Here is a 13890-nt window from a genome sequence, read left to right on the forward strand (position 1 = left end):
GACACACATTCTCCTAGGTGACCAGAGGATACCTTTTTCTCCCTTCAAGACTGATGCAGGAGCATCTAGAGGTATAAGGGCAATCCTGTGTCACCCAAAAAAAATGTACTTAGACTTAGTTTCTATTTCATGTGTTTTCATTTCTGGATACCCATTTGGGTCAAATAAAGGTTCCAACTCTCACAGTTCCACTATCAATGTTTTAGGATAGAGTATTTGAGCACCTTGGGATACATGTAAATGTCAGAAAAATAGGAGTATGTAATTGAGCCATAATTTTGGTGAATTAGAAGGTGTAAATTGGTTGGATGATTGTAATTTTAATTTAGAGCATTCCAAAAAAAGAATCAAGACAAAAGGCCCCACGGTTTGAAAGTTATTGTAGTTTTTTAATTTTTGGAGACCTCCTAAGAATGCTTCAAAGTTAGGTTAGGGGCATTAAATGACCTTGAATAGGGCCAAAAAATGGTGGATGAGCGAAGCTATCCATAAGGCTATAGATCACTTTGAGAGATTTTTGGAAATGTAAACGGTTTGTCAATCGAAGCTACGGTTCAAAGTTATGTCTCCCAGAAGTTTGGCTACCGTTTCTGGAATCTTCTAATTTTGCACTGGCTTCTAAAGCGACTTTTGGAACCTTCCATTTTGGCGATGGATGCCAACTAGTACTTTCTAGAATTTATTCCTAATCCTTAACCCTTTGGGGTCTATTTAAGAACATTTCTAGCATTGTAAAAGGCAGTTCGAAGTGGAGTTTGAGAGGAGGTACTGGGAGAAGAATTTATCTCTAGATTTATGCTATTGTAAGCCCATAGGGCATGTTCTGGAGCTTGTTTCTCTACACTTAGTGTACTAGCATATTTTAACAGTTAATAAAATTTTCCCTTTCCTGTTGTGTCCATTCTATGCTTGGGTTGTGTCCCCATCAAGTGGTATCAGAGCTGGTTTTTTTGACTGTGTAGACAGAGTGCCGACTGTGAGGCAGTTTGCACTAGGACTGTGTGGTTGTGGGTTTGAGTTAAGAAGATGCCTCCATGAAAAGAGCATGGTGGAAGGGCTGGAGCTATTAATACTGAGGAGGTTAGAGCCCTCCAAAGGCAAGTCCAAGCATTGCAGGAGGAGCTCCGTAGGGGAGCAAATGTTGTTGCAGGTGACAAAACTGAGGATGACAATGAAGAAGAAGAAATTGGACCAGAAGGGGAAGTTGACGGGGAAGTTTTGAATCAGTCAGAGGAGAGGCTTTTTAGGGCCATTACTAAGTTTGGGAAAAGACCTACAATTGATGTGGGTGTATTTTCAGGAAATCTGAAACCAAAATAGTTGATCAATTAGATTAATGAACTAGAAGAGTACTTTGAGTATGAGGATATCAGGGATCCAGATAGGGTTAAGTTTGCAAAGGCCAAACTGAAAGGACATGCCAAAATCTAGTGTCAAGAGGTTCAATTGCAAAGAAATAGAAGATAAAAGGAGAAGATCACAAGGTGTGATCGCATGGTGGACAAACTAAAGAAGCAATTCATTCCTATTGACTACAAGCTTGATTTGTTTAAGAAGATGCATGGGTTAAAGAAAGTAGGAAAATCAGTCTAGGAATATATAGAGAAGTTTTATTGACTTCTAATTAGAGCAGGGCATGTAGAAGCAAATAAGGAGAAGGTTTCTCATTATATCAGTGGGTTGCGACCTAGCATCTAGGAGGAATTAAGTCTGGTAAGAATGACTAGCGTTGAGGAGGCATACCAGTTTGCCCTACGAGTTGAAGAGAAGCTAAATAAAATGTTTGAAGGGAGACAAAGAGGGTGTGGTCAAGGAGGAAGGGGTAGTGGTAGGTCATCTAGAGGCCAAAATGAAACCCAAAAGAAAAATGAAGATGTGGGTACTAGCAAGAACCAAAGGAACAAGGGTTTCAACTGCTCCCGTGATCAAAACTTTGGAAATCAGAGAGGAAGAGGTAGAGCACGTGGACAAGGAAGAGGAGGCTTTCATGGTACCTATTTCCATTGCAATGAAGAAGGTCATCGTGCCTTTGAATGCCCTCAATGACAAGGAAGGACAGATAGGAGAGCTGAGGGTCAAGCTAGGGTTGCTCATGTGGATAAGGATGCACAATCATCACATTCAAAGAATGTAGAAAGAGGAGAGACTTTAGTAAATGAAATGGTCCTACTAAATGGTGAGATTGAACCAAGAAAAAGGAGGAATTTATTTCATACCAGGTGCAAGTGTGAGGATAAATGTTGTGATGTAATCGTTGATGGTGGTAGCACTAATAACTTGGTATCAGAGGAGATGGTCTCTAAGCTGAAGCTCAAGAGGGAGAAACACCCCCAGCCCTATCAGATTTCTTGGGTGAAGGATGATCATAAGGTCTTGGTAAGTGAACAGTGTTTAGTGAAGTTCAAATTTGGGAGTTACCATGATGAAGTTCTCTGTGATGTTATTTCAATGGATGTTTTCCATCTATTGTTGGGTAGACCGTGGCAGTTTGATAGGCATGCAGTACATGATAGTCATGCAAACACATACTCTTTAAAAAAGGATGGAGTTCACCAAAAACTGAAGCCCATGAAAAGGGAAGGCAAAAAGGTATGTAGCAGTGCTAGGATTTATCTTGTTGATGGAAGGAAGTTTTTAGATGGCATGAAACATCAGCGTTGTGTTATGCTTTGATTCTTAGGAAAGATAAAGAAGGTAGTAGTGAAATACCACTTGAAGTTTTAAATTTACTAGGTGAGTTTGGAGATATCATCTCTAATAATGTTCTAAAAGGATTTCCACCGGTAAGGCAAATCAATCATCAGATAGATTTAATGCCAAGACCTAGTTTGCCTAACAAGGCTGCTCACAGGATGACTCTTACTGAAATTGAGGAGCTAAATAGACAGGTTCAGGAGCTATTGAGGAAGGGCTCAATTTGGGAGAGCCTGAGTCCATGTGCAGTACCTGTAGTATTGGCACCAAAGAAGGATGGAGAGTGGAGGATGTGTACAGACTCTCAAGCTATAAATATGATAACCATCAAGTATCAATTTCCTTTGCCAAGAATGGATGATCTTATGGACTACTTGAGTGGAGCTCAGTACTTCACAAAGATAGATCTCAAGAGTGGCTAGCATCAGATATGGATACGAGAAGGAGATGAGTGGAAAATAGCCTTCAAGACCAAGGAGGGTCTTTATGAGTGGTTAGTCATGCCCTTTGGATTGACGAACGCCCCAAGCACCTTCATGCGGCTTATGAATGACGTACTTAAGAAGTTCTTGGGAAAATTTGTTATTGTCTATTTGGATGATATTTTAATTTTCAGGAAGACTTTGGAAGAACATTTATTGCATATTTATAGTGTTCTTGAAAGGTTAAGGGAAGAGAAACTGTTAATTAATCTGAAGAAGTGTATCTTTGAAAAAAGGGAGTTAGTCTACTTGGGGTTCGTTATATCACCTAAAGGTCTCAAAATGGATCAAGCCATCTTGGAATGGCCTACTCCAAGGTCTTCTACTAAGGTAAGATCATTTCATGGTCTGGTTAGTTTTTACAGGAAGTTCATTAAGAATTTCAGTGGCATATGTGCACCCCTGACTGACACAATAAGAGGGGATAGAAAAGAGTTCAAATGGACTGCGACAGCTGCAAGAAGTTTTGAAATGTTGAAAAAGAAGGTGACAAAAGAACCTGTGTTGGCACTTCCAGATTTTAGAAAGGTGTTCCAGGTGGATTTTGATGCTAGTGGCAGTGCTATTGGGGTTGTATTAAGCCAAGAAGCTAAGCCTATTGCATATTTTAGTGAAAAATTGAATGATGTGAAAAGGAAGTATTATGTTTATGATCAAGAGTTCTATGCAATAGTTCAAGCCTTAAAGAAATGGAGGCATTATTTATTGGCAAAGAAAATTTTTTTATATACTGATCATCAGGCATTACAATACCTAAATAGCCAAGGTAAATTGAATCAAAGGCATATGAAGTGGGTAGAGTTCTTGCAGAGCTATACATTTGTGTTGAAGCATAAAAGTGGAAAATCTAATAGGGTTGCAGATGTACTAAGTAGGAGATAGTTGTTGCTTACAGTAATGCAGGTTGAAGTAGTTGGGTTTGATGAACTCAAGAATCTGTACCCTGAGGATCTTGATTTTGCTGAAGCGTGGAAAGCTTGTAAAGAGCCTGTTGCTATAGATAGAACCAAGTGGCTAGACTATCTGATTCAGGATGGTATGTTGTTCAAGGGCAATCAATTGTGCATTCCAAGGAGTTCCATGAGGGAAAATTTGATTAAGGAGAAACATAGTGGAGGGATGGTAGGACATTTTGGTCGAGATAAGACCATTGCCATTCTCAAAGAACATTTTTTTTGGCCTCAAATGTCACAGGATGTGAAGAAGTCTATACAGAATTTCCAGGTTTGTCAAGTGGCCAAGGGATTTAGTCACAATACTAGACTTTATCATCCATTGTCTATTCCATCAAAGCCATGGGAGGACATAAGTATGGATTTTGTCCTTGGATTGTCGAGGACACAAAGGGGTAATGACTTAGTATTTGTGGTGGTTGATAGGTTCTCCAAAATGGAACATTTCATTCCATGCCACAAAACTCATGATGTTGTCCATATTGCAGACTTGTTTTTCAAAGAGGTGGTAAGACTACATGGTCTCCCAAGCAGTATAGTTTCTAACAGAGATACTAAATTTGTGGAATATTTTTGGAGAACATTGTGGAAGAAGATGAGAATAGACTTGAAGTTTAGTTCTACACATCACCTGTAGATTAATGGATAGACTGAAGTGGTAAATAGAAGTCTTGGCAATTTACTAAGATGTTTAGTTGGGGATAAGCCCAAGGGGTGGGATTTGATTCTACCACAAGTAGAGTTTGCTTACAATTACTCTATAAAAAAGAGTACTGGTAAATCACCATTCCAAATTGTATATGGAAGTAGCCCAAGGACTGCACCAGAATTGAGGAAGATAGAGCAAGGGGAGAGGACAAGTGCTGAAGCTAAAGAATTTGCTGAACATATCAAGCGTCTACATGAGGAGGTCCAGGCACACATTACCAAGATGAACCAATCGTATAAAGCTAGGGCTGATCAAAGGAGAAGACATAAGGAGTTCCAAGTAGGGGATCTAGTTATGGTACACTTAAGAAAAGAAAGATTTCCAGCCGGTACTTACAACAAGCTGAAGATGAAGAAATTTGGCCCCTGCAAAATTTTGAAGAAACATGACTCGGGAAATGCATATGAAGTAGAATTGCCAAATGCAATTCACATTTCCCCTATCTTCAACATTGTAAACTTAACAGAGTATCATGATGATGGTGCAGATGAGGAGCTGATGTTAGAGCCATGTCCAATTCCTACTTCTAAGAAGGAGGAGATAGAAGACATTATGGATCATGGTGTGGGCAGGAGTACCAGAAATAGGCAGCATGAAGAGTATCTGGTTAAGTGGAAAGGCTGATCAATCCAAGACTCAACTTGGATATCAGTAGCTAAGGTTTTCCATTTGGGATTTCCTCTACCATCCATAAAGTTATAGGCTCACTTTTCAATCTACCCTAGGTGTCTGATGCAAGAGCATCTAGAGGTATAAGGGCAATCCTATGTCACCCAAAAAAAAATGTACTTAGACTTAGTTTCTATTTCATGTGTTTTCATTTATGGAAACCCATTTGGGTCAAATAAAGGTTCCAACTCTCACAGTTCCACTATTAGTGTTCTAGGATAGAGTATTTGAGAACCTTGGGATACGTGTAAATGTTGAAAAATAGGAGTATGTAATTGAGCCATAATTTTGTTGAATTAGATGGTGTAAATTGGTTGAATGATTGTAATTGTAATTCAGAGCATTCCAGAAAAAGAATCAGGACAAAAGGCCCCACGGTTTGAAAGTTATTGTCATTTTTCAATTTTTGGAGACCTCCTAAGAATGCTTCAAAGTTAGGTTAGGGGCATTAAATGACCTCAAAAAGGGCCAAAAAATGGGGGACGAGCAAAGCTATCCATAGGGCTATAGAGCGCTTTGAGAGCTTTTCAAAAATGTAAGCGGTTCGTCAATCAGAGCTACAGTTAAAAAGTTATGCCTCTCGAACGTTTGGATACCATTTTTGGAATCTTCTAATTTTGCACTAACTTCTAAAGTGACTTCTAGAACCTTCCATTTTGGCAGTGGATGCCAACTAGCACTTTCTAGAATGTATTCCTAATCCTTAACCCTTTGGAGTCTATTTAAGAACATTTCTAGCATTGTAAAAGGCAGTTCGGAGTGGAGTTTGAGAGGAAATACTGGGAGAAGAATTTATCTCTAGATTTATGCTATTGTAAGCCCATAGGGCATGTTTTGGAGCCTGTTTCTTTGCACTAAGTGTACTAGCATATTTTAATAGTTAATAAAATTTTCCCTTTCCTGTTGTGTCCATTTTGTGCTTGGGTTGTGTCCCCATCAAAGACCAGTCTATAGAAAGTCTCTTTGAATTTTTTCCATCTTTTTAGCGAATCTCCTAGGAATTCCATATAAGCTCAAAGCATACATAGGCAAATCTGTAGAGTTGATTTGACCAACTAACATTTGCTTGCCTAGATGAGCGAAGTACCTTTCCACCCAACTAGCTTTCTACTGAATCTATCTAAAATCCCATTCTAGAAGGAGTCTAGGGGAGAAGATCCCATTGGGAGGCCAAGATTAGTAGAGGGAAGCTTTCCCACTCCATAGCCAAGGATCCTTGCAATTTTTCTTTGTCAGACTTCAAGGGTGTTAACAAAGAAAATTGAGCTCTTTTCCCAATTGATCAGCTGACCAAACCCTCTAGAGTATATTTCAAGAATCTCCTTCATAGCCTTAGCCTCAAAGGTTCACATTTTGATGAAGGCTTGATCCCCTTGAGACTTCCATCTTTCTTTTTGTGCTCAATAAGCCTGCCAATACATTCAACCAAAATAATGAAAAGAAAAGGCGAGAGGGGGTCACCCTATCTAAGACCTCTAGTAGTTTTGAAGAAATCAGAGGGAGCTCCATTGACCAAAATAGCAAGAGAGGAGGTAGAAACAAGCTGATAGATAATCTTACAGACTTTTTGATCAAAACCAAAAGCCTAAAGGACTAACCCAAGAAAAGACCAGTCAAACCCGATCATAGGCTTTAGAGAGATCCAATTTAATCAACATTCCTTCATGTTTACTAGCTTCCAAAGAATGAATAACTTCATGAACCATCATAATAGAATCTAAAATTTGTCTTCTAGGGACAAAGCTAGATTGTTTGGGAGAAAGAATAAGATAAAGAATTTTGAGCATTCTTGAAGTAAGCACCTTTGAGATGATCTTATAAAAGGAGTTGCATAAACTGATAGGTTTGAACTTGTCCAAAGAGTTGGTCCCCAGAGTTTTAGGAATGAGGACCAAGAAAGTGGAATTAATCTCCTCGAGAATACTTCTTGCTCCAAAGAACTCCTAAACCACCTTCACCACATCTTCCATAATCACCTGCCAAAACATTTGAAAAAAGAAGGTAGGGAACCCATCCAGACCTAGAGATTTATTGATAGGCAAGGAAAAAATAGCATCTTTCACCTCTTGCACATTAGGAATAGCCCAAAGCATTTTATTGTGGTGGGGTTGGATCATCTGAGGGATACTAGAAACAATGTCCTCCTGATCTACCCTTGATAACAAGGGGTCCCAAGACAGAAGAGAAGAGAAGAAAGACGCCACCTCAGCAAAGATATCATTTTCTTTGTTCAGCAAAACTTGCACCCTCTTGATTCCAAAAATTCTATTATTAGCTCTATGCTTAAGAGTAGAGAGGTGAAAAAACTTCGTGTTGAGATCTCCATCCTTAAGCCAGTTTATCCTTGGTCTTTGTCTCCAAAAATTTTCCTCCTTATTGATGATATTGTGCAAGTTTGAAAGGATAGTCAACTCAACCTCCCTATTAATCTCATTGTAACCTTCTTGTTGGATATTGTCTTGAATTGAAGAAAGCTTATTTGATAGATCGTCCTTATCATGAAAGATGTGACCAAAGTTTGTCTTGTTCCAGACTTTAATCATTCTCTTCACATTGCTCAATTTCCTAGCAACTCTAAACATAGCAGTACCTTCCATCTCAATCGCCCACCAGAGTTTCACCTTATCTAGCAGCTCTAGGTGGGAAGTCCACATTTTTTCTAACCTAAAAGGGAAGTTCCTTCTAGGTTCTATAGGAACAACCAAAAGGGAAATAGGAGAGTGATCAGAGCCAACTCTAGGAAGTAGAGATAACTTACAAGAGAAATATTGCAGCCAGTCAAGAGATATTAAGGCTTTGTCCAGCCTGACCTGAATACACTCTTGACCAACTCTTTTGTTAGACCAAGTAAAAACACCTCTTGAGAGATCCAAATCTAAAAAAGCCAAACCATTGATAAAGCTGGAGAGGTCCTGCTTACTCTCCCAATCTGGTGCCAAGCTTCCCATCTTCTCCTCATCCATAAGCGAAGTATTGAAATCTCCCATTATTATGCCTTTCCTTAATTTACTGGACTGCACTTGCTCTCCAACTTTAGACCAATATTTTTGTCTTTCTCTTTTATTGTTAGGAGCATAAAGATTTAGCAAAAACTAGCTTTCATCATAATGCATATGATAGACTCTACAAAAAAGAATGTTACCTTAATTATATTCTGGTTCAAATTTAAAATGCTTGTTATTGTATAAAATCAGTAGTCCCCCCGATGCACCCTCTGAGATAGAAACAATACTACTCATGATATTGCTAAATTTAATGTTCCCCAAACTTTCCTTTCTCATTTTAGTTTCCTGAACAAAGAAGACATCAGGCCTTTGGTACCTGATCATATTCCTTACAATCTCCTATTTGTAGCCACCATTGAGACCATGGATGTTCCAAGATAGGATCTTCATGCTTTGATTGATGAACAAGATTCTTGGATGGTATGTTGTGTTCCATCCATTAAATTTCTTCTCGTTTCCTCCTTTCTTAGTTGATTATTTCTTTTCATGCCTGACTGACTGGAGATAAGGCCAAAATTAGCTTTGACTCTGCTTTTTGTTGTAGTTGGAGATGCAAGAGAAGGATCACGATCGTTCTTCTTCTTTCTATATCTGACCACAGACCAGGAAGCATCATCAACATCCTTGCAATCATCAAACAAAGCCTCTAGTTTGGCCAGATGTCTCGATGAGGTGGCCGAGAGATGCTCAATGATTTTTTTTAGAGTCTTAGGGGTTACCCTCTTAACTGGGCTTATGTAGGATTCTTGTGACAGAGGAGGATCGACAGCCGTTAGCTCCTCCAGAGAGTTTAGGACAAAGCATAACTCTAGTTTCAAATTGGTAGAATTCATCACCTCTAGTACCTTTTGAGGCCCCTGAGTCACCCCCTTACCAAGCTCTTTTGGTATGACAACAGTTGTCTTCAAGTGAGGGAGGCAAATCGTGCCAACAGGTTTTTCCTTTGTATCTTTATCTAAGTCTGCACCCACCTCTTGGGGGGCTTAGACCTCGGCTTGAGGATCTGTTACCAAATTAGTATTAGCTTTCCCCGTTAACTCCCCTACTTTCTTGTCTGAAGTATCTTTCTTCTTCCATTCCTTTTTAGGAGCATTGGCAGTATTCTTGTCGACTTTGGTTTGGCCCTTCCACTCCTTACCTTTGCCTTTGAATAACAGGCAGGTGCCAACTTTGTGACCTACCTTTTTGCAGTGAAAACACACAAAAGAGACACTCTCATAGTTAATCTATTAGAATCTACTTCCCAAAAGAGACTAAATTTCAATGACTTGGGGCATGTCCTGTCCTTCTGCCATACCAACACAAATCCTTGCATAAGCAAGCCTCTTCTTAGCTGCAGTGACAGGATCAATGGAAAGAAGTTCTCCAAATGATCACACAATACCATCAAAAATATCCTCATGCCAATATTCAAGAAGAAGTTCTAGCAATCTAATCCAAATCGGGGCCTGGGAGACGAAGTCATTGTTCAGATCTAGATTAGAGGTCCATTTCTGAAGGATTAGAGTAGATCTCCCTAGAGACTAGTTTCCCACACACAAGATTTTAGCATAGTCCTCTGAATAAGAAAACTCAAATGACATGAACCCTTTGGCCATAGTAGTCACCTCAACATGCCCCTTCAGCTCCCATTTTTTACTTGTGAAGACCCTCACTAGGTCAATGTTGGGTTGTGGGCCGATGAATTTGCCCACCAGAGTAGACACCATACTGAGGATATTATGATCTATGATTTCTTTGGGGACTTCCAGAGTGAAAGTAGCCTTCTTCTCCTTATCAGATTTATCAATAACTTTAGAGAAGGTCAACTTACCTGTTAGTTTGACCCTGAAAAGATTCAACCACCGACCCCTAGCCCCAGAAGACCCTCCAGCCAGAGGAGGAGGAAGAATCTTCTCACTTGGATGAGGCTGCAGTGCTCGTGGGTCCCCATCCTTGGATGCATCAGCATCTTGCCCTCCCTTTTCTTGCTCTGCACTAGCAGGATGGTTCCCGATGCCCATGATCTCCAGGTTCTCACCTAAAGCCCCATTCAAATTTTTGCTTCTCCCTGCTCCACTCTCCATGCAAAGGTTGTAATATGGTGTGGTAAGGTAGATGTGATGTTATGTTATTTTTTAAAGTATGTTATCTATTCTCTTCCATGTGGATTTTAATTGCATATTTGTTTTAGATCTATTATAGGTATGTGGAAATGGTTATATTATTTCTTGCAACTTTCCTTACATGTGGTATTAGAGCGATTTTATTATTGTAACCCTAGATTGAATCCATGGGAATGCATGAGAGGATAAAAGAAAGGCCAAGATATATGGATTTTGTAAGTTGTTTATTGCAGATCTAAGGTTGTTGGGTTTATTGTTATGATGGGATGTTGAAATATTTTGGGTATGTGAAATTATTGGTCAAAAGGATTTTTTGGATGTTTCATTTAAATGAGGATTTTAGTGAGGAGCTTGAAGAAATGACTTCCTAGGTAAAAACAAACCTCACCATTGGATCCAGGTTGATGTTTCCATAAATTTTTATATGGCCATGTTCAAAAGAAATGAAAGAGCTTTTTAGTTTCAGCCTGTGATGGCCATCAAATTTAATCCCATCAAAATTTTCATCAAAAAAAATTGCAGCAAACATGGTAAAAATATTGTCTTGGTAAAACGGTCATAACTTTCTATAAGGATATCAAATTTCAAACTTCTTATAGGCATTGAAAAGCTAATTCAGAGTACTACAACTTGGTGTAGGTTTTGTTCTATGATTTTCACATTTTTTTAGGTTTTAAGAGCCCTAAAGTTAGATGTTAATTATTTTGAGCACAAATTAGGGCATAACTTGGGCATATAGAGTAAGATAGTGGACTTCGAGTAGTCAATAGAAAGCTCTTGGAGAGCTCTACACATTGGTTTAGATTTGGTGCAAGTTTGGCATGATTTAGTTGGTGATATATTGATCTAACCATTTTATGATATATATTGACTATGCTAGCATTGTGAGTTTATGACATTATATGTTTAGAGATTTAAGATTTGATGTCATTGTATACTTAGTTCATATTTCACATTGGTCTGATGATGATATGGTTATTAGTGTTTGGTTTGGATATGTATGATGACTTGTTGGGTCTACAAGTTGTGCAATGTTATAAATGGTCTATACATACAAGTTGCATTTACAACTTGGTTATGGGTTGTCTTTGCCTATTGATCTTTCATTATTGATTCCTATTTAGATTGGTGGCTTGGATTTGGGTTACCTATGCCCTACGTCACATGATTCTCTAGTTTTTCTTCATGTAGAAGGGATGAGATGTTGTTACCAGTATAGTCATGGTGGAGGATTGTGGTTGACTATTTTATGCTGACAGGCTAGACATATTGAGAGTCAGATGATTTGTTCATGGATGTGATCATGGTGCCATAAATTTTGGCATAACATAATTGGATATATAGGTACATCTTTGATGTTCATTGGTTTGGATTCCCGATTTGGTTATGGTGGTATATTTTCTTGGTTGAGGATCATGGTTATTTGGTTTCTTTTAAAGAGCTCATGATGTACGCTTCGATTTCTTTGATGGTTTGATGCCTTGGTTGATTCTCATGGTTAGAGGATGTTTTTTTTTATCATGACATCATGGTTAGATTGGATACACATTTTAGTGGGAGCCTGTGAGAGTAATGAGGTGGCAGTGCAAGATTAATTCATGGTTTGGTTTACATCTTCTTGGTTTGGAGATCTTGGTTTCACTTGGTATTGACACTTTGGTTGTGTGTATAAACCTGGAGGATCTTCATGTAGGAGATGGAATCTAGATTTTATGATGCCATAGGTGACTTGGTACCATGGTTGAGTGGGAGTTTGTTTTTGGAATTGATATATTTATTAAGTGTTTGCAGATGTTGGAGATTCATCTTAGATCATGTTGCTATAGAAACATCTTTAACATTTTCATGGTGCACTTGGTTATCTTCATGGTGTGTGAATATGGTTAGATCTTGAGGACTCATAGGGTTCTTGGTTATTTTCATGGTGTATGGAGATGGTTTTTCATGGTATTTGGAGATGGTTTTCTTCATGGTTTGTGGAGATGGTTGCATCTTGAGGGCTAATGGGGTTCTTGGTAAAGGTGTGGTTTATGCTTTCATTTGACATGTTATCCTTGGTGTGAGGATGGTTTCATTATTATGTCATGGTATACTCTTGATATGCATTTAGAGTTGTGACATATTATGGTGTGTTCATATGGAGCATTTTATCTCTTTGGTTGAGATGGTTTAGATCATGTTATGTTTTTTTTGTTCCTGAGGCCATGGTTGGAACTTTGACATTGATCTTGGTTTAGTTTCTTGGTATTGAGTACATTGATCATTTGTTGGATACTTCATGATATTTCTATGTTGCATTTGGAGTTGGCATGGATTGATTGGTTACAATATATTTTTTCCAATGCATATTTAGTTCATATAGTGTGCAATCGTATTATACACTTCTTTTATGTATATAGTTAGGATTAGGGTTTATTCAATTAGGAATATGGTAAATATAAACTTAGGGTTACTATTAACTTAATATTAAGGGTTTAAAGAATTATGAATATTTAGCATTAGGTTTTATTAAATTATGAATATTTAATCCTATTAGGGTTTATTAGATTATGATTATTAAATTATGACTATTTACAATTTTAGGGTTTATTACATTATGGTTTTTAAATTATGAATATTTAGAATTAGGGTATATTACATTATGGTTTTTAAATTATGAATATATATTTAAAATTTGGGTACACTTCAATTATGGTGTTTTAAATTATGAATATTTAGTCCTATTAGTGTTTATTAGATTATGGTTTTTAAATTATGAATATTTACAATTTTAGGGTTTATTACATTATGGTTTTTAAAGTATGAATATTTACAATTAGGGTTCATTACATTAAATGGTTTTTAAATTATGAATATTTAGAATCAAGGTTTATTACATTATGGTTTTTAAACTATGAATATATATTTAGAATTTGGGTACATTTTAATTATGGTGTTTTAAATTATGAATTTATTTAGGACGTAGTGAAACAGGACAACCTACTAAGATTGGAGAAGGTTCATCCCAAGTTCAAACATGTATGTATGCACACATCTCGAGTGCAAACTTATAATCTCTAGAAATTCTAGATTTCTACCCAGGTATAGAGGCAAACTTTATATCTTTGATTTTTAATTTTAGAGACAAATCCCCAAGTACAAACTTGCTTGATTCTATTTGTTATATCATGCACATGCAGTAGTAGATGATGGAAATGTTGGACATGAGGAAATTGAAGATGAAGCAATGGATATTGAAGAAGGACCATCTGAAGGTTAGATAAAATCCTGAGA

This window comes from Cupressus sempervirens, chromosome 3 (genome assembly GCF_028749045.1).
Source record: "Cupressus sempervirens isolate cs-2001-9-10 chromosome 3, ASM2874904v1, whole genome shotgun sequence".
NCBI classification, from domain to species: Eukaryota; Viridiplantae; Streptophyta; class Pinopsida; order Cupressales; family Cupressaceae; genus Cupressus; species Cupressus sempervirens.